We start from the raw sequence: 19,234 nt of genomic DNA on the forward strand, positions 1-19,234 counted from the left end.
TTAAAATGTTTAATATTTAACATTATCAATTTTAATCGATAATGCAGATCTGGAGGCTATTTTTAACAGCTGATATTTTGTCTAGATGTGGTTTAGAAGTGAACCCAGCTTTAGTGTTTGGAGTTTCTTTTGCTTGTTGAGGAAGTCACTGTCAAAACTTTCATATGTCTGGACACAGATTAGAACGTTGCCTGTGCTGTCTTGCCTTATGTTTGTCCCTTGCAACACTTTTGTTCCTACTATGCACACATAGAATATGTCAGTGGCAGCTCCCAGCTCTGTTTACAGAGTCCAGTGGTATTCTGCATTTTTATCTTTCTGATTTTATCTTCACCCAAACTTTCAATAAGATATATGTTCTATGCCAAATGAGCTATTGAAACTGTCAAGGACTAAGGGAGATTCTGACCTTCTTAATGGGTGTTGTTGATAAATAAGTGTGAATATCCTAAGTTCTCCAAGGGGTTTTTTGTTAGAGAAACGTGTAGACTCTAGATTAGACTACTTGAGTTTGAATCCTTTCCCATATCACACCCTAGCCCCTTATCTCTCTGAGATCCTTGGCAAGATGATCAATTTTCTTACATCTCAATATCCTCAACTGTAAAATGGAGATAATAATGGCATAAACATCAAAATGTTGTTTTGACGGTTGAAATATAAAGTACTCAAGACAGTAACTGGCATTCATAGGTAATTAATAAACATTAGCCACTTTGTCAGTTTTGTTAACAGCTCTACAACAGTGTTCAAATTGTAAGGGACTGGCGAAACGTCGGAGGAAGAGACCACCAAGAGACTGTCTCATGCAACAGCAAAGTGTTTATTTGGGGACCAGCATGCTGGGGCTCAGAGCTCACTTGAATAGAGCAAAGAGAGAGAGAGAGCCCTGAGAACAGCTTAAGCAGAGCTTATATACTTTCCTTGGAGAGGGCAGGGAGGGAAGTTACATTTTGCAGTTTGGCAGTTGGGGACAGCACATTCTGGGAACAAGATTAGCAAACAGTTCTTAAGATTTCAACAGTGTTTTGTTAAGTATATAGAAAAACGGAGTGACAAGTACCTATTTTATTAACCTTTCACAAATAAAAGGTCTTTAATATTATAATCCCCACTGTAACACAGTTTTAAGAACAAAAGTTTAAAAATACTTGTTGTTAATAGAAATTTATGAACAATCGAATGTCCGTTTGATGCTTCTTCCCATGTCCTAAACTCTAGCCTCAGTGGTGCAGAGAGAGCAGGGTACCCAGGTAGGAAGCGAGAAAAGTACTGGTACAGCAGTTAGGAACCCAAAGTGAAGAGCTTTCAGATGTGCCTTCTACAAAATAAAGGCAGAGGATTTTGCATAGATGAGGGCTTAGAAAAGACTGTAACTTCAGAATGGTCCTTCTAAACAACATTGAAGATTGGCTTTTGCTTTTGGTCTCTTCTACTACTCTGCCGAGTAATTTAGCATTCATAGGTTCAGTAAGTTACTTGATTATTGGTCCTTTCCACAGCCTAGGAAAGGATAGAGCCTAATGAGCATTTTGAATTATTTTATGAATTGAAATGTAAATATATAACTATGCTGTTTTGTTCTGAGTGCTGAAGATAAAATTAAGGAATTATTGTAAGACATTTTTCATATTTTCTAATTTGTTTTCCTTTATTATCTTCTAATTCTTAACTTTGTTGTTGAGCATGGAAAACTCTGGATCTATGTAGGCAGAGTAGTTTTGGTTTGGTTTGGTTTTGGATTCTTTTCTCCAAGAGTTCAACCTTGGCAATAAGGGCAAGGAACTGCATTGTAATAACATTGTTGTGTGTCCTTCCCAGATCCCACTAATGTGGCTTTTATAATTTTATTATCATTGTTACACTTGTGAAAAAAATTTTAAAGAATCCATAAAGAGGATTTTAAAGACATATTAGAAAACCAAAAACACAAAGAGTTCTACTTTGGCATTCTTGCCAAATCTTTTTGTTTAAAACTTTTTTGATTCTTGCTGTGGTTAATGAGAGGATGTACCCATTCCTTTAACAGTGCTGAGACGGTACTACAAAATGATTCTGGACATGATTTCCACTTCCCTTATTTCTTATTTTTCTAGGGAAGAGTGACATTATTCAAATTTTCCAGAGATGCTAGATACCTTTAACCTGCAACTTTTCAAAACTTGGGACACAGCTTGAATAATAAAACTTGGTGTCAGTACCCTGAGAAGACCTGAAAGGATCTTTTTCTTTACCATGGCCACCTGATATCTCCTGATTTGTAGAAATAAATAATGTGGAATGTGGCTCTACTGCCTTCACAGATTTTCTATCCTGAGGCTACTCCATCTATTGAGTCTAAGTATATAAAAGTTACTATGTCAGATTGTTGACCATATGTATTACTATTTTAAAATGTTTATAGACATGTGGATAGAAACTTAGTAAAAATTAGAGTCAGAAAAAAAGGAAGTGTCTGTGAATTCATTATACTAACATAGTCATTATTAGAATTATAATCTTCCAATTATTTTTATTCATTTATCTAAAGTTTAACTTCTTTGTAAATATTGATAAAAATATTGATAAAATTATGTTATCATTAATAAAATTATATCATCTATACAATTCAGTATCCTGATTTTTAGTATGTTGTTTCTTGCCTTAATTTTTAATGACTCCATAATGTTAAGGAGTGGGTACATAATAATTTGCAAAAGGATTTTCTTATGATAATAATTTATGTAAGCATTGTTTATAATTTACATAAGCATTTTCCTGAATCTTTGGAGTATCCCCAATTTTTTACTATTATAAATAATACTTTTCTCCTTTCTTTAGCCTGAGTGCACCTTCCTTAGCATAAAATCTATTTCCACATTAGCTACCACATTTAAGCATGTAGTTGGATGAGCTCCATTTTGGTTTATCCAGCTCTGCACTCTTAATTTCAACCTTCCCAACCTATTTTTAATTTCAATAAATGATATCTATTCTCCCATTTAAAAAAATATCCATTTTAGAGTTATAACATGTTAAATTATTCTTATTTTCTCACGCCCTATATTCATTCCTTGGGCTGCTCATGTATGCTCAATCTCCAGAAGATTACCATTTTCAGCCACCCAGCATGGTACAAACCACTGTCAACCCTGTCCTACTCACCACCAATTCTCATTGGACAGCTGCAGTAGGCAGCTAGCTGCTCTTCCTTGTCCAGTGTTTCCTAGTCTATGCACAACAACAAAATCAATCCTGTAAAAATGTGAATCAAAACATACTTAAATCCCTCCTATTTCTCCAAATGTTCATAAGCAAAGCTAAATAAAATCCAGAGTCCTTCTCATGTGATTCCTGATCTCATCTGCTGCTACTTATCCTTTCCTCTCTATCCAGGGAAATAGGCTAAAATGTTTTCATCTCAAGACTTACAAACTTGCTGTTCCATCTGCTAAAGTTTCTTGTACATAGTCACTTCATTTGACTAATCTCATGGCATCTCCTCACAGAGGCCTTCTCCAACTGCTATCAGAATTGGTACCCTCAATTCCTTCATTCTCTAAACTTTTCTTAGCTTTATCTGTATTCATAGCATTTTTTTTTGGACCTGACTTCATTTGTAAGATTTTGTTTATTGTCTTCCCCGACCCTACTGGAGTGAAAACCACTTTTGAGCAGATACCTTTTCTACTGTTGTATTCCCATTTCCTAGAGTGGTTGTCAAAATGTACTTCAATAAATATTTCTTAATAATTCAATTGTATTAGTAGTAAGCAGGAATTTCTTATGTTAATAGTAATGGTGGAAATGGAAAAAAAAGTCATTGTCCTATGCCTTTAGAAGACTTATGAGATCAGTGAATGGGAATAAAATAAGAACAGTGCCATTTCTTCTCAATCTTTCAGAGCTCTTTGTCTAAACATCAGTGGTGGTCAACCTTGAGAATACATCAAAATTACCTGGAGAGCTTGTTAAATGAGATTGCAACAGGCCAATGGTTAAGCAAATTATGACATGTCCACACATGGAATACTAGTTGGTAATGCTCAGGAACATATTTGTAATACACAATAATCTAGATGAGCCGTATGCTTCCTTAAAAAAGCCAATTCTCAAAAGTTATATTCTATATGATTTCTTTTGTATAACATTCTTGAAATGACAACATTGTAAAAATGTAGAACAAGTTTATGGTTGCTGGGGTTAAGGAGTAGGTGAGGGCAAGTGGAAGTAGCTACAAAAAGAAATGTGAATGATTATTGTGGTGACAGAAATGTTCTGCATCTGTAGCTTGATTATATCAATGTCATGAACCTGAATGTGATATTGCACTATAGTTTTACAAGACTTTACCAATGTGGAAAATTGAGCAAAGGCTAATAGGATCAGTCTGTACTATTTCTTATAATTTTTTTTCTGGATTTGAAGTTATTTAAAAAAGTTTTAAAAGCTTAATTAGTTGATTAAAAATATAATTAATAAGTGAAATAATCCCACATGTACTCCCAGATTGTTGGCCCTTATCCCCAGAGTTTGTAGATCTGTATTTTGGGATGAATCTGAATGTCTGACAAAACCTGAATGTCAAACAAGTTCCCAGATTGCTAGTCTGAAAATTTATGGGGATGAGATGTCCTAGATCAATTAGGTTTGACATTAACAAATAACATCAACCAAAATGCACCCACTATTATGACTAGACAAGGTTTTAGGAAAGGAAAAAGATTAGAAAAATAAGAACAAGGTATAGCAGCACCAATACAAATAGATCAAGGAACGGACAGACATGGGTTGGATTTTCAGAAAGGGCCACTGAGACAATAAAAATTACGTGGAAATCAGAAAGACCAGTATGGGTTCCTCAGTGGCTCCTGACTAAAGAAAAGATACAAGCAGCCCATGACCTGGTCAAACAACAATTAGAGGAAGGACATATACAACCTTCTGTATCTCCCCATAATACTCCCATTTTTGTCATCAAAAAGAAATCTGGTAAATGGAGATTATTGCAAGATTTAAGAGCCATTAATAATGAGATGGTTATTATGGGACCTGCTCAATTGGGAATTCCTCAATTGTCTGCTTTGCCAAAAACCTGGTATGTTTTAGTTATAGATATTAAGATTGTTTTTTTTCAATTCCAATTCATCCTGAGGATAGTCCACGTTTTGCATTTACTATCCCTGCACTGAATCATGAAGGTCCTGATCAGAGATATGAATGGAAAGTACTCCCTCAAGGGATGGCTAACAGCCCAACTATGTGTCAAATTTATGTTAACAAAGTAATCCAGCCACTTAGAAATCAAAATCCTGAACTACAAATATTTCACTATATGGATGATATATTATTAGCACACAAAGATAAAAACACATTGCTAGAATGTTATGTCACACTTACAAACTTATTAAAAAATTATAATCTAGAGATAGCAATAGATAAAGTACAATTAAAATTTCCAATTAATTATTTAGGAGTTCTATTATCCTCAACTATGATCCATCCACCAAAAATTCAAATACGAGTAGATCAACTCAAATCACTTAATGACTTTCAAAAGTTATTAGGAGACATAAATTGGATAAGGCCTTGTCTAGATATACCAACAGGAGAGTTGGGACCTTTATTTGATATCCTAAAAGGTCCATCAGATCCAAATTCACCCCGCATGTTAACGCCTGAAGCAAGAAAGACATTAAAAATCATTGAAACATATATGGAAAATATGCATTTGGATAGAATTGATATAAGTTTGCCTTTATTATTTATTGTACTACCAACAAAAGTATTCCTACAGGAGTATTTTGGCAAGAAGGTCCATTATTATGGATACATTTATCTTATTCTTCTAACACTATTCTTATTAGGTATCCTGAGGCTGTAGGACAATTAATACTCAAGGGAATAAAAGCAGCAAAGGGAGTGTTTGGAATTTCTCCCAATAAAATTATTGCTCCATATATTATGAATCAAATTGATGAGTTAGCTAATGAGTTAAATACTTGGGCAATAATCATGGACAAATCTAATGTTTCATTTGATAACCACTTACCATCTAATCCTTTATTGTCTTTTTGGTCATTGCATCCTGTAATTTTTCCAAAAATGACAAGAAAAACACCTATCACGAATGCTCCAAATATATTCACTGATGGGTCAAATAATGGTACAGCAGCAATAATTACACCTGACCAAACTTTTACATTTTTAGTACCCAAACAATCAGCTCAAAAGGTAGAGTTTAATTCAGTATTACAAGCTTTTGTGACGTTTAAAGATTCTGTATTTAATTTATTTTCTGATAGTCAGTATATAGTTAATGCTATAGTATCCCTTGAAGATGCTGGTAGGATTTCCCCTTCCTCTGCTGTTTTCTCTTTGCTTTCCACTATACAAAGTCTAATCTGGGACAGAAAAGATCCATTCTTTATAGGACATATCAGGGCACATACAGGATTGCCTGGAGCCCTTAGTTTGGGCAATGATTTAGCAGATAAAACTATACATGACATACATATTTTCTCTACACTAGAAGAAGCTACACATTTTCATAAAAAGTTTCATGTCAACGCTAATACTTTACAAAAGCATTTTAAAATAACTAAGGAACAAGCTAGACAAATAATAAAACAATGTCAAAATTGTGTGACCTTTTTACCACAAGATAATCTTGGAATCAATCCTAGAGGACTGATTCCTAACCATATTTGGCAGATGGACGTCACACACTTGCCAGAATTTGGAAAATTAAAATATTTGCATGTTACAGTTGAAACTTCTTCTGGATTTTTGATGGGCTCCCTTCATGCTGGAGAAAAAACTAAAAATATTATAGCTCATTGCTTACAAAATTTTGCCACTGTGGGCATTCCAAAACAGTTAAAAACAGATAATGCCCCTGGTTATACTTCTACCTCTTTTAAACAATTGCTCATCATTTGGCATTACTCATATAACAGGAATCCCATACAATCCACAGGGACAAGGCATAGTTGAAAGAGCTCATCAAACTATTAAAATGTACTTATTAAAGCAAAAAGAGGGAATTGGGAAGGGGTATATATTCCCCAAAGATAAACTTAAAATAACCCTTTTTACTCTAAACTTTTAAAATTTGGATTCATCAGGGCTTAGTGCTGCAGAAAGGCATATGTGTCCAAAAAATGTACATAAGCCCAAGGTACTTTGGAAGGTTATTCTAACAGGACAATGGAAAGGTCCTGACCCAGTGATTGTCTGGAGTTGGGAGTCTGTTTGTGTGTTTCCACAGGGAGAACAGCAGCCGATTTGGATTCCAGAGAGATTAACTAAAGCGATTTCCACAGACCAAAAAGAAGATGATTTGGGTCAAATCCATAACAGCTTATATCCAAAACTCCAGTTTGGCTATCCTTACATCTGCGATAGAACCAGGATGCTTTTTTCAATATCTATTTTATTTATTATTACCCTTTCCCACATCATGAAGTTCTATTTTGTTTTTTGAGCTCATACAGACCTAGGTTAATGTTTTGCTGATCAGTTCTCTTTTTTGACTATAGAGCTTTTAAACATTGCAATGGAGATTTCACCTGTAAAAAGTTATAAGGCCTTTACTATTATGTTATGTATTGTACGTATTATATTATGTGTGCACACTTGTGTTTTATGTTGTATGTTTGTATGTACGTATGTCCATATATCATATATGATGAGTGCTCATGAAAAAATGGATCCAAATTTTTTTTTTATTCACGTGATTTAAATGGTTTAATTTAAATTGGGTAAACAGCTGTTGCGGATTGTCTTAATATGTGAACAAAAAAGGAGGTTAACAGATCTGTTTGTTTACTTTCACCTTTCCTTTTCATTATATTTAATAATTCTGTTCAAGATAATGTAAATTGTTAAGAAAATTGTTTTCTTTTAGTGCCTTCTGGAATGTTACATAATTTTTTCTTTAGCCATTATTGCCAGAATTCCTATCTTCATCCCAGTGCCGGTGAAGACAATATAAATTGTTAAGAAAATTGTTTTCTTTTAGTGCCTTCTGGAATGTTACATAATTTTTTCTTTAGCCATTATCACCAGAATTTCTATCTTCATCCCAGTGCCGGTGAAGACATCACTGAACTGCTTGCAGAACTTGCCTGGACTATGTATCACTTGTATGCATTGTGAACTCACTTGTATGCATTGTGAACTATCTATTGGTGCATTGACTTGTGGTAGTGTTGGGGTATTTTTGCTGATGGTGTCATTGGTGGTACAATTTTTCCAAAAGGAGCTGTCAGTTGGCTTGGTGTATCTTCCTCCCTTCTGCTTGTCATGGTCGTTCAGCTAAAATTTGGGGGCCAACAGAGGTGAGGCAAAGAACCTCACCCCCCACCGCTGGTACAAAGACCTATCCACAGGTGTGGCTGTATACTGGACTGGTAGTCAATGACGGGTAAGATCCAATTGCAATGGTATCAACCTAAGACAGGAGGCTGACGCCTTGAGGTCAGCTCATCTGATAATGGGTAAGGACCATATGTACTATTGGACAACCTAAGGCAGGCAGGGTCCCTAAGCCACATGCTTGTTGTTTAAACAGAGAGGGGGAGATGTTGAGAGCCACAGCCGAAGGGAGCCGATTGGCTCCTCTGCGGTGATGCTCATTGGGCTGTTTCCCCGCCCTTTCAGACCACAGAGCTGCTCATTGGGGGACTTTTTTTGGCTCTGCCCACACGACCCAGCCAATCAGCCTCAAGAGCAGGAGGAGTGGGGGAGGTGGAGAGGCTTGTGGGAAGCCTGTGGTGGCAGTTGGGCTCTGAAGGTTTTTCCTGAGGAGCTGTGTGGTTTAGCGTGTGTGGTTCTAAAAATAAAGTTCGTTTCTTTTGACAAGTGGCTCCTGAATTGTGCCCAGCCAGACTAGCAATATCAGCATGTCTGAAAAGTACATGCTGACAATCACTGAACTATCAGGAGTGGGAATTCTATTAGGGATTAGGAATTCTTCATATCCACAGTTAATCTTTAGATGGATCATTGGTTCTACTGGTACAATTTCAAAGTATCTTCTCTGCATCTTAAGTATCATCAATTGTGATAAAACCCATTGTCAGTGAAACTACCACTGGATGGGTCATCAGACTCTGGTGTTGAGGATGGAGTCGAGGGTTTTTGTTTTTTTTTTTCTCCTTAACAAGGCCATGTGTGGCTGGGCTATAAGCAGTGGGCTGGCAACAATAGCACTCTCTTCTGATTACCTGATAGAAAGGAACTGTCCAAGATGCAGGTTCACATACTTGACTGCACATTAAAATTACCTGAGACCTTTGCTAGAAACTTATTTTAAGTATGTAAGTGATAGAATAGTCATTTATTAAATATTTAAAATATAAAAAAATTAAATAAAATTATCTGAGAGTCTCTGAAAATCTCAATGCCCACATGGGTTTAATCAGAGTCTCTGGGTATCAGACCCAAGTCAGTATCAGGCTGGAGGTAGGCTCTAGGTAGAATGTCTAAGGTATTTAACTTCCTTTCTTTACCCCATTGCCTAGGGTTCAGTTCACAATTTTCCACAGAGGGCCTGACAATCCCTCTTCAAGAAGCTAGATTCCAAGCTCAAATCCCCAGTCTTCTTTCACTCTATTTTCTCCTTTATCTTAGGATATTATAAGCTGCTTCTCTTTCCTCTTAGTAGTGTTTCTCAAACACTAAGTACATCCATTACATTAGACTTAGTTCAGATCTTCATCTTTTAGTGACCTAAATAAGCAAAAGCCTCTCATCAACCTCCTCATCCATATGCTTATCTAAAATCCATCCTTATAAAACCCAGTAGAAGGATCTTTATAAAGCATAAATAGGATCCCTCATTCTTCTTTTGAAACTATTTGTGGGCAGCCATTGTTTTTCATGGAACATATTCCAGACAAATTAGTCCAATAGGCAAGTCTCTTCAGGACTTTGCCTCATCCCCATTCTTTACCTGCTTTTGAAGCTTTAGATATATGGACTTTTAAAAACCCTACTCACTACCCTTTTAAAAACTGTTTGACTGAGATACAATTAGCATAATATATAATTCAACTATTTAAAGAGTATAATTTAATGATTTTTAGTATATTTGCAAAGGTGAACAACCATATCCATAGTCAATTGTGAAATATTCTTATAATTGCAAAAGAAATACAGTACATTTTAGATATCAACCCTTATTTGCCCATCCACCAACCAGACCTAAGCGATCACTAATGTACTTTTCTCACATCCCATTTTAAAGACCTATGTACTGCCACCCAATAGGATTCTGAACTTTGGAATAGGATTGACCCAGGTTCAAATCTTAACATCTGCTAGTCAACAAGTTTAGACTACTTGCTCTATCCACATGTCAATTTCATTGCCCTCAAAATTTGAATAGTTATATATACTTCTCAGGGAAGGTGTGAGGACTATTGATAGTATAATAAGGTGCCTAACAATAATAGGTAGATGTTAACCATCATTTTGTCTTAGCAAATTTTGAGCACAAAATTTAGAACCAATAACTTGCCAACTATTACCCCGTTGTAGCAGTAACCACATACTCTCTGATTGTAATTGGACTGTTGAAGCTAATGTGATATTTCAAACCAAAACCATCTTTGTAAATTTAGTGTGGACTCATTCCATGCCACAGAGTGGCTAATTTGGGGAATATCAGGTTTAGGATTAGTTAATATAGGTATACCTTTCTTGAGGTTCACAGGGTAGGCTTGGGAAGAGAATCCTGTTTTCTTATTGTCTCCATAAGCCACTTAGCCTGGCTAACTATATTATTTTTCTATTTCTATAGAACAAAACACCTCTAACTCACTTATAATCTCTCAGTCCTATTAGGTCAGAAGACTGAGTGGGCTCATTGGGGTTCTCTGCATAGAATATTCTAGAGCTAAAATCAAGGACTTACCCAGGCTGGGTCCTCAGGGCTCTGTGGAAGAATCTGCTTCAATGCTCAATCATGCTCATCAGTCATCTCCAGCTGTGGGACTGAGGTCCAAGTTGCTGAATGTCAGTTGGGGAATCATAAGCTCTTGGAAAGCACTCTCACGTCTTTGCTTCATGGCCCTGTTCTCTCTCCACTGTTAATGGAGAACCATCCTTATGTTGAATCTCTCTCAGACATATGGATTTCTCCAACTTTTTCTTCTTGTACCAGCCAGAGAAAATCTCTGCTTTTCAAGGGCTCAAACAACTAGGTTATGTCCCCCTGGATAGTGTACTTTTTGATTAGGTCAAACTCAATTGATGAATAAGCTCAATTATATCTAAGAATCCCCCTTTTCCATGTGTAATAACATAATCCTGGGTGTGATGGTTGATTGTATTCCCAGGGGAGGAAATCATACAAGGGGAGGGTCTTTGAAGGGATCACCTAAAATTTTTTTTACACACTCATTTAATTGATTTTACCTGGTTGAAATTTTACCTGGTTCAAAGTATGCAATTAAATAATAAAATCCAGTCTTGCAGTGATCACCATTATTCATTTCAGTGGATATAGGCCAACCAAGGGTAGCCTGGGAACTTGATTTTAAGATGTGTTCTGATTTTTAAGAGTTCAGAGCAGGAAAGGAAATATGTGTGGTGATGTCTGAACTCATTACAAAGTTATTCAAATTCATGCATTTGGATATTTTCAGAGGACTAATATACTTCTCCCTATACGTCCTGAAGTCTGTGATTGTCCATGTGGAATGGAACAGACCTAAGGACATCTTGACATCTAAAAGACACTTTACATATTCAAGATATTTTCTTTGGAATGGTCTTAAAATTAAAAATAAGGATAAAATTCCTTATGATTCCTTTCTGTAAAGATGAAGGCATGTCTACTGATTGGCCTCCCAAAAATATCTGAGGTAACAATATTCATTTTAAGTTAAAAAAAGAAAACCCAAACCCCTGCTGCTACCTCCTTCCATAGCCTCACTCTTGTTTTATATGTTCATAAAATAGACATTAGGATACCTTGTAGGGGAATTTCTAGGGAAAAACACATGAATGGTACATGTTAATGTGCTTGGCATAAAGCACTGGTTAATGGTAAGAGTCTGTGGATTGTGCACAGTATTTTGCATCTGTTCCCAACAGTAGGTGGAGTCGATTTCCAACCTTTAAATCTGGGCCTGCTTTGTGATTGGTTCAATCAGTACAATCCTGGGAAGTACCATTCTGTGCATTCTAGAACCCAGAGCTTTGAAGATTTGCAGAGACTGTCATTATCCTTCTGAAATGCTGCTACCCTGAGGATGGGTTGAAAACTTCATAGCTGACAAAATATGGACAATAAAAATGAATAATTTTGAGAATATGCTAGGTACATTATAAAGTTCATAGTATTTTCTACTTTTTAACTAATAAGTAATATAAAGTGACACAACTTGTTCAAAGTTGCAAAGGTATAATTAGTGGAACCAACATTCTAATTCAATTCTGCATACCTTTGACACTTACAATAATTTGTCTTTGAGCCACAATTCCTTGTTTTCAGTCTTCTATGTTCATCACAATAATAGGTCAATCTGGCAACCTATGCAATTAATCAGAGAGTGTAATGAATTGGATCAGATAAGTTTTCAGAGTTTCTAAATATGAGCTCTATTCAGTGAAAGTGTATCCCTACAAGTCTCAGACTATGATTAAAGAGCTTCTTCTTGTCTTGACCCTGTTCATAGTGCATTTTCTTGCCTAAACTGATAATGGAAATTCCTTGTTCAAAATAATAGAGGCTAATGTTGTCTAACCAGGCTTTTCTCAGATAGTTGCTACATCAACATTGGTTATGTACACCAAGGCTGTAAAGTACAAGTTTGGGGAAGTTTATCCAAAGAGGAGAGCATGCCATTCAGAATTCTAGTGAAGAGTACATTGTCATGGAAGTTCATATTTCTTGACTGCATTCATATTTGTTATCCACGTGATCCAGGGGTTACCATACAGTCAGAGGGCCAGAGAACTCTTCTCTTTGGACACTGTGATACAATATCTTTGATGGATTAGGAAAGAATTTTTAAAAATGTGAAACACTTAGATAATCTAGAAAATAATTTTTAAAATTTATTCTGGTAATGGAAGCCTCAAATGTAGAGATGTTCTAGAAGAAATAGGCCTTGGAAAATGAAAGTGTCATTTGCTTGTTATGTCCATTACAGTTGTCAACTTTAATCTTCTCATCTGTAAAACAGAAGTTAAATGCACATACTCATCTCACAATCTTGTAAAACTTATATGTAGTAGGGCAAATAAAAGCACATAAGAAGATCTTTTTTCTTTTTCTTTTCTTTTTTTTTTTTGGTGGTATGAATTGAACCCTGGGTCTTGCACATGCTAAGCCAGTGCTCTGTCACTGAGCTACATCATCAGCCCATAGATTTTTAATAACACACACCTCAAAGACAATGATGTTTTAAAAAGTCAGCATGTTGATCAGGGAGAAAAGGTCAATTGGAAGATGACCAGAAAGCTTGGAAATTGGGCTAGAAGTACAAATTGGTGACCACTTTCTCATAAAGGCAAGGGAACTTGGTGCTAATGTAAAATTAGTGTCTTGTTCTTTTTAAGAAAATCATGAGGAGTTTTTTCCACTTTTTATTTGGCTTAGCCAAAATGGCCCATGTTCACCTTTCTCCCTCCATCCTGCCTTCAACACTCACTTTCATAAGTAAAATTAACAAATGATCCCATTTCTCCCATTAGTAACAGCCATTAGCAGGAATGTTCAGCACTCACCAGCATTAACCAAACCCTAATTAGCCAAGTAGAGCCTGCCACCTCCTCCTTACAATGCACACCTTTCTTCCCCCAGGCCTGCTATAGCTCTCCTAAAGGAAATATGAGTAGGACTCCCCTCCTTGGCCCACTCTGCCTCACATCATTAATCAACTTGCTATGCCTCATCCAAAGGGGGGAAAAATCCTGTTTCTTGCTTCATGCCAGCCAACTGAACAAGTGTTAAGTAGGACTTAAATATGAACCCACCATGCCACATCAGTGGCTGCACCTGGGACCTCAGTGTGTTTAAGAGAACGTGTCTCACAGAAACTGTCTGTAAGCTTCTGTGTGCTGCCCTGATGCTTCCTACACCCAGAATTCCCAGGTGGTGTGCTCACCTCCTTGTGACTAGCAATATTTTGCTGAGAAAAGCAATAGCTTTGTAGATAGTTCGAGCTTTACGAATTAGTGCTGCCTCTTCTAACGTGTTTCTGCAAGATGCATAACCTCACATGCTGTATCCTTATTGGTAAAATAGGAATGATAATAACAGCAGCTTCATGGGGAGAGAGGACACAAGGAATGTGAAGGCTCAAGTACAATGTTCTGTGCCTGGCACAGAACAGGCACTTAGTAACCGTCCTCTTCCCAGTCCCCTGCTTCCAGACTCACCTGCATAAACATATTCCAGGGACTGTGGGCAGGGTTTTCTCTGGACCCCAGGGCCACCTAGGGAGGGCCCTGCCCTGAACTCCAGTGCTTCTTGGACAAGAGACTGTGAGTCTTGTCTCTTTATTTTCTTTTGGCCTGTTTTTTATTTTGGGTCTGCATGATTTCCTGGCAACAGCCCGGTTGGTGGTTAGAAAATATGTGTGTTAGCTATTTGAGGAGTGAGCAGCTTGTTCCTTGAGGTCCCCTCCCCTGCCTTTTGATACCATGGAAAACATAGGTCAGTGATGAATGTCTCTCAAGTTGGCATGTCTCAGAATAGAATCCTTGGATTCTGCAGTTTTGGTGATGTAAATGGTCAAAATTGGCGTTAGTGAAATTGTCCAGATTTTTAAAATTTAGTCTTGAGATTAATGGCCTTCCCTTTCTTTTCTAGTTAGTCCACTTTGCTGCTTACTTTCTTCTCCTCAGTGAAGCAAGAAAGCGTGGCTTTACTCCTGTGTTTCTGTGGATGATACCACTATCCTCCCATTAGATCAGGTACAATGCTAGGGTCAATTCTAGAGCCTTCAGTCTTTCTCACCATCACATCCTGTTATTTATTAGCATCTTTTGGCTTGATTTTCTTAATATAATTTGAAACTAGCCATACTCCCTCATCATATGCCCACTGCCATACCACAATTCCCTTCCATGGCTACCAGTGCATTCTCCATTCTAAGCACTAAGCATGCTGGATTATAGCCATTTGTTCCCATATTTTTCCCACTAGTCTGTGTCAGGCTTGGAGAACATGCATTATTCATGGGTGCATCACCAGTGCCTAGTTCAGTGTTTGAAGTAAATTTTTGCTGGAGGAATAAAACAATAAGTGTCAAATGTTGTGCCCTTTGGCAACGTTTCAATATAATGCTCTTTGTAGTTATATTCTCTGTTCAGGATTAAATCCAGGATCACAAGTTGCATTTAGTTGTCACGTCTCTTTAGTCTTCTATCTCTGGAGTAGTTCTTCAGCTTTTTTCTTTTTTTTTTTAAGGTTTATTTACGTTTTGAAAATTATAAGCCAAATTGTTTTAGTATGTCTTTTTTTGGGGGGGGGGGTTGTCTGATACTTCCTTATCATTAAATTCAGTCTATAAGTTTTAGGCAGTAAATGCCACTGAACTGATGTTGTGTACTTTTTTTTTTATGGAAAACCATGATGTTACTTTTTCCTCATGATTTTGATGACTTGGTTGAGATTTTGTCACTAGTTGTCTCTGTGTAAGTAATATGGCATCATTATAGACTGTAAATATTCAATTCTCATCAAATTTTCACTCTCTTTTTAGCTCCCATTGATGATTTTATAACTTCATTATTATTCCTTCTGTTTTCTAGGTGGCATTCTACTTTACTAAAAGTGCTTTCTCTTCATCACTATTTATTTATTTTGGTAAGTGTGGACTCATATTATTTAGTGGATAAAACTCATTGTTATCAGTATTTACTTCAATGCTCAACTACTCCCAGATTTGGCCAGTGGAAGCTCTTTCAAGTGAGTTCTTGTGTGCTTTTGAAATTCCCCCATGATTCTTTCAGCACTTTGTTATTTTCTAGATCAAAAAACTTCTCTGGACTTATCTTTCCCTTTCTCTCTTCCACTCCTGGAATCAGTTGTTTCTCCAGAGATCTATTTCCTTTTAGTGAGCAACAATATCTAGAAATTAATATATAAGTCTAAGTGTTCTCATTCCTTCTAGCATGTTGTTTCTAGGTCCTCTAATTGGCTGGAAAACACACACACACACACACACACACACACACACACTTATTTCCATGTCTCCATACTACTTACTGCGTATACTATTAAAAACCAGGAGTTTATGTGGGTATCTCCAGTTGCAACCTGACTATGCAGGGTTTATTTAAATGTTCTCCCTTTCTGTAATTTTAATTCCCTCTGAGTTTGCTCAGTGTGTTTATTCCAAACTTTGAAGTACATGTAAGATAATTTTACAATAGCTATCCCATAACACTGCACACTATAGTTTTGCTAAACAGAAACTTCTTCCTTATCTCTCTGCCTCTAATACATATTGCCCCAATTTCTTACCTCCACATATCTACCAGACCAAATTTTAAGAATTGGACACTGCAGATCCCCTATTTAAAAATACTTTGTGGTCTCTCATCACGTGGGTGTGCCTAACTAACCCTACCTATCTTTCTGCTCTCTCCTTCCTTTTGCCTCTGCTTCAGCCACACCAGACTTCTCACATTCTTCAATGGTCAACACACATTTTGTGTGCCTGTGCTCTTTTGTATTTTCTTCTCTCCACATGAATCATTCTCCTTTCCTCTTTTTGTCAACTTTCCAGAGATAACCTTTGCTCTTTTATACCTGGTCTTTCCTACTTGTTCCTCAGATTGCAGATCAGTTGTCATCTACCCTGTGAATTCACCTGCACTTTCTAAGAAGATTTAAATCTTGCCCTCTTTTGGCTACCTTATCCATTCCTGCTTGCATTATTTATCTTAATGCATTTTAATGATCTTTTAACTCATCCTTCTCCTCCCAGACAAGAACAAAGGTTTATAGGTGGCCAAACTTGTATCTTCTCATTGAACTTGGTGCATTAAATTCCTGTTACTGTGAATATCAGCATATCTTGTTATTGAATATATTTTAAACTTAACTACATGGCTAACAAATATATGTATGATTTTTCTCTTTTCAAGTAAAATTATAGACTTTTGAGAATCTGCATTTTCCTGAATTTCCCAGAGTGCTTAACACATTATGGACCCATAATTTCTTTTTTTAGAGCACATAATTTAGAAATTTAAGACTGAAAGCTCTGCTCCTTATTGACATACAAACTATAAAAGTATATATTAGCATGCACTGTCTCTTTCTCTTAGACAATGGATGGGCTTCTCCCAGAGTGCAGACAGAGATTAGGACACACTGGCCCATGAGCACAGCCCTTCATATTTTGTGTGCCTTGTCACTGTGCATATGTTCTGAGGCTTAGTGTCACATTCTACAGTTCCCACTGAAAAATAGTGCCCAGAGAATGGACAGGAATAATTCTGAAGAGGAATAAATTGTCCAGATGTTAGTCGCCCATAATGCTTTAATTTAGAACAGTGTTTTCGCCCAACGCCATCACCAAAGGTTTGTCTTTGGTTTATTTGTGTTATCACAACAGTGACGATGGAGTTAAAGGCAGCCTTTGAAAGGGGATTTTTGCTTGTTTCATTTATATTCTACTGTTCTTTCATGAAACATTTCTAAATAACCACGGGGCCCCAATTCTTATAAAAATAAATCGGATAAACCTAGGGCTCTTGCCAAGTCAAATATCTACAGTTTCTGGCAATTATGTAATTTCCAACTCTGCTGCAGGGACTATTGCTGATAAGTCAATCGTCATGAAGAGAAATGTTCCAGACCAATCTTTATTAGTATGTCCTTCACTGATATATGCAAAGTCTTTTTTTAAAAAGCAGAGTTGTAACTTTTATTTTGTTCCCTAGTGAATGGCTTCTCATCATAACAATTTATATCTGGATAATGTCATAGTAAAATGTGAAAATGGTAAATTAAAACCAATGAAATTAGGTTCTGCTGTTATTAATAAAAACTGCTCTGGTTTTCACCATTTTGTTATGATGGTACTGTCTTATAGTGCAACTTTGCAGTAATGTCTTTCTGGCATGACTAGTTGATTTGGCCCAGACAAAAGCAATATTTGGAAGATTACTCTGTGGAACTTCTCTGTGAAGAAAGAACTGAGAATCATGTGCTAATTTAAATACCTCCTTAAAGCTGAGGCTAAACACATTGACTTGAAAAGGCTTTTATGAAGAGAGGAACTCTGCTATATTTAAAGAGTGGTATAGAATAAACAAACTGAAACAACCAATATGCTTCTTTCTCTTCAGAGTCACATATCTGTTTGGTTCCCAAATACATTGTTAAACTGCCTGTATTAAAATAAAGGCATTACTTTCAAGTTATAATTTTTGCTCATGGGTTTAGAAGAATTCTCTTAGAGTGACATTTCTTTGTACCTATAGTTCATGAAGAGAAGAGCTTCATTATTAGGGTTGTTAGACTTTGTACAGTATCTTTGTCACATTGAATCATTCATTTCCTATAGTATGCCTAGGAGGCAGGCAGGTTTAATTCCTGTTCTGTAGATGAGGGAGCTACTGCTCACAGCAGCCATGTCCAAGGCTCCTCTCCATACTTTCAGTAAGTGGCAGCCCTGGGTTCAGCTGGATTTTCTGACTTTCCACCACTCTCTATTCCAGCACGTGCTGAAGGTATCAAGTGGTTCTTTTCAGATGCACAGCAGTGGAGTCTTTCTCTTCATGAAGAAAGCCAGTAGATCAACCCACCTCTGATTTCAATGAATGGAAGTTAGCTTGGTAGAATCCTTTGAGTTTAGAAACTGAATTCTCACAAGATGGAGTGATATCCAAGGTAAATTAAGAATCCTTTCCCACCTCACACTCACATGGAGGAAGCAATATTTGTCTGTGACAATGGAGAACCCAGACTTCTAGTCTCTCAGAGCAAGCTTGGCTTGACAATTGTTATCAGAGATGTTCTGTTGATGGGAGCACTACCTTTCAATTTCTAAAAGGTTTTCAAAGCCATTTGGTTTTGTTGTCTTTAGGAAAACATTTGTGTGTGTGTGTGTGTGTGTGTGGTCACTATCAGCATAAATAAAAAGATTAAAGATGAGAATAGAGCTTATTTGTGGCTCAAAGTCATTTCCCTGGGGTTTCTGCTTCTTGAGGTTTGCTATGGGCTGGTTGAGTAGAAATATACAAACACAAGATATTTAGAGATAGGTAAGAAAAATTT

This window comes from Urocitellus parryii, chromosome 12 (assembly GCF_045843805.1).
Source record: "Urocitellus parryii isolate mUroPar1 chromosome 12, mUroPar1.hap1, whole genome shotgun sequence".
Classification (NCBI taxonomy): Eukaryota; Metazoa; Chordata; class Mammalia; order Rodentia; family Sciuridae; genus Urocitellus; species Urocitellus parryii.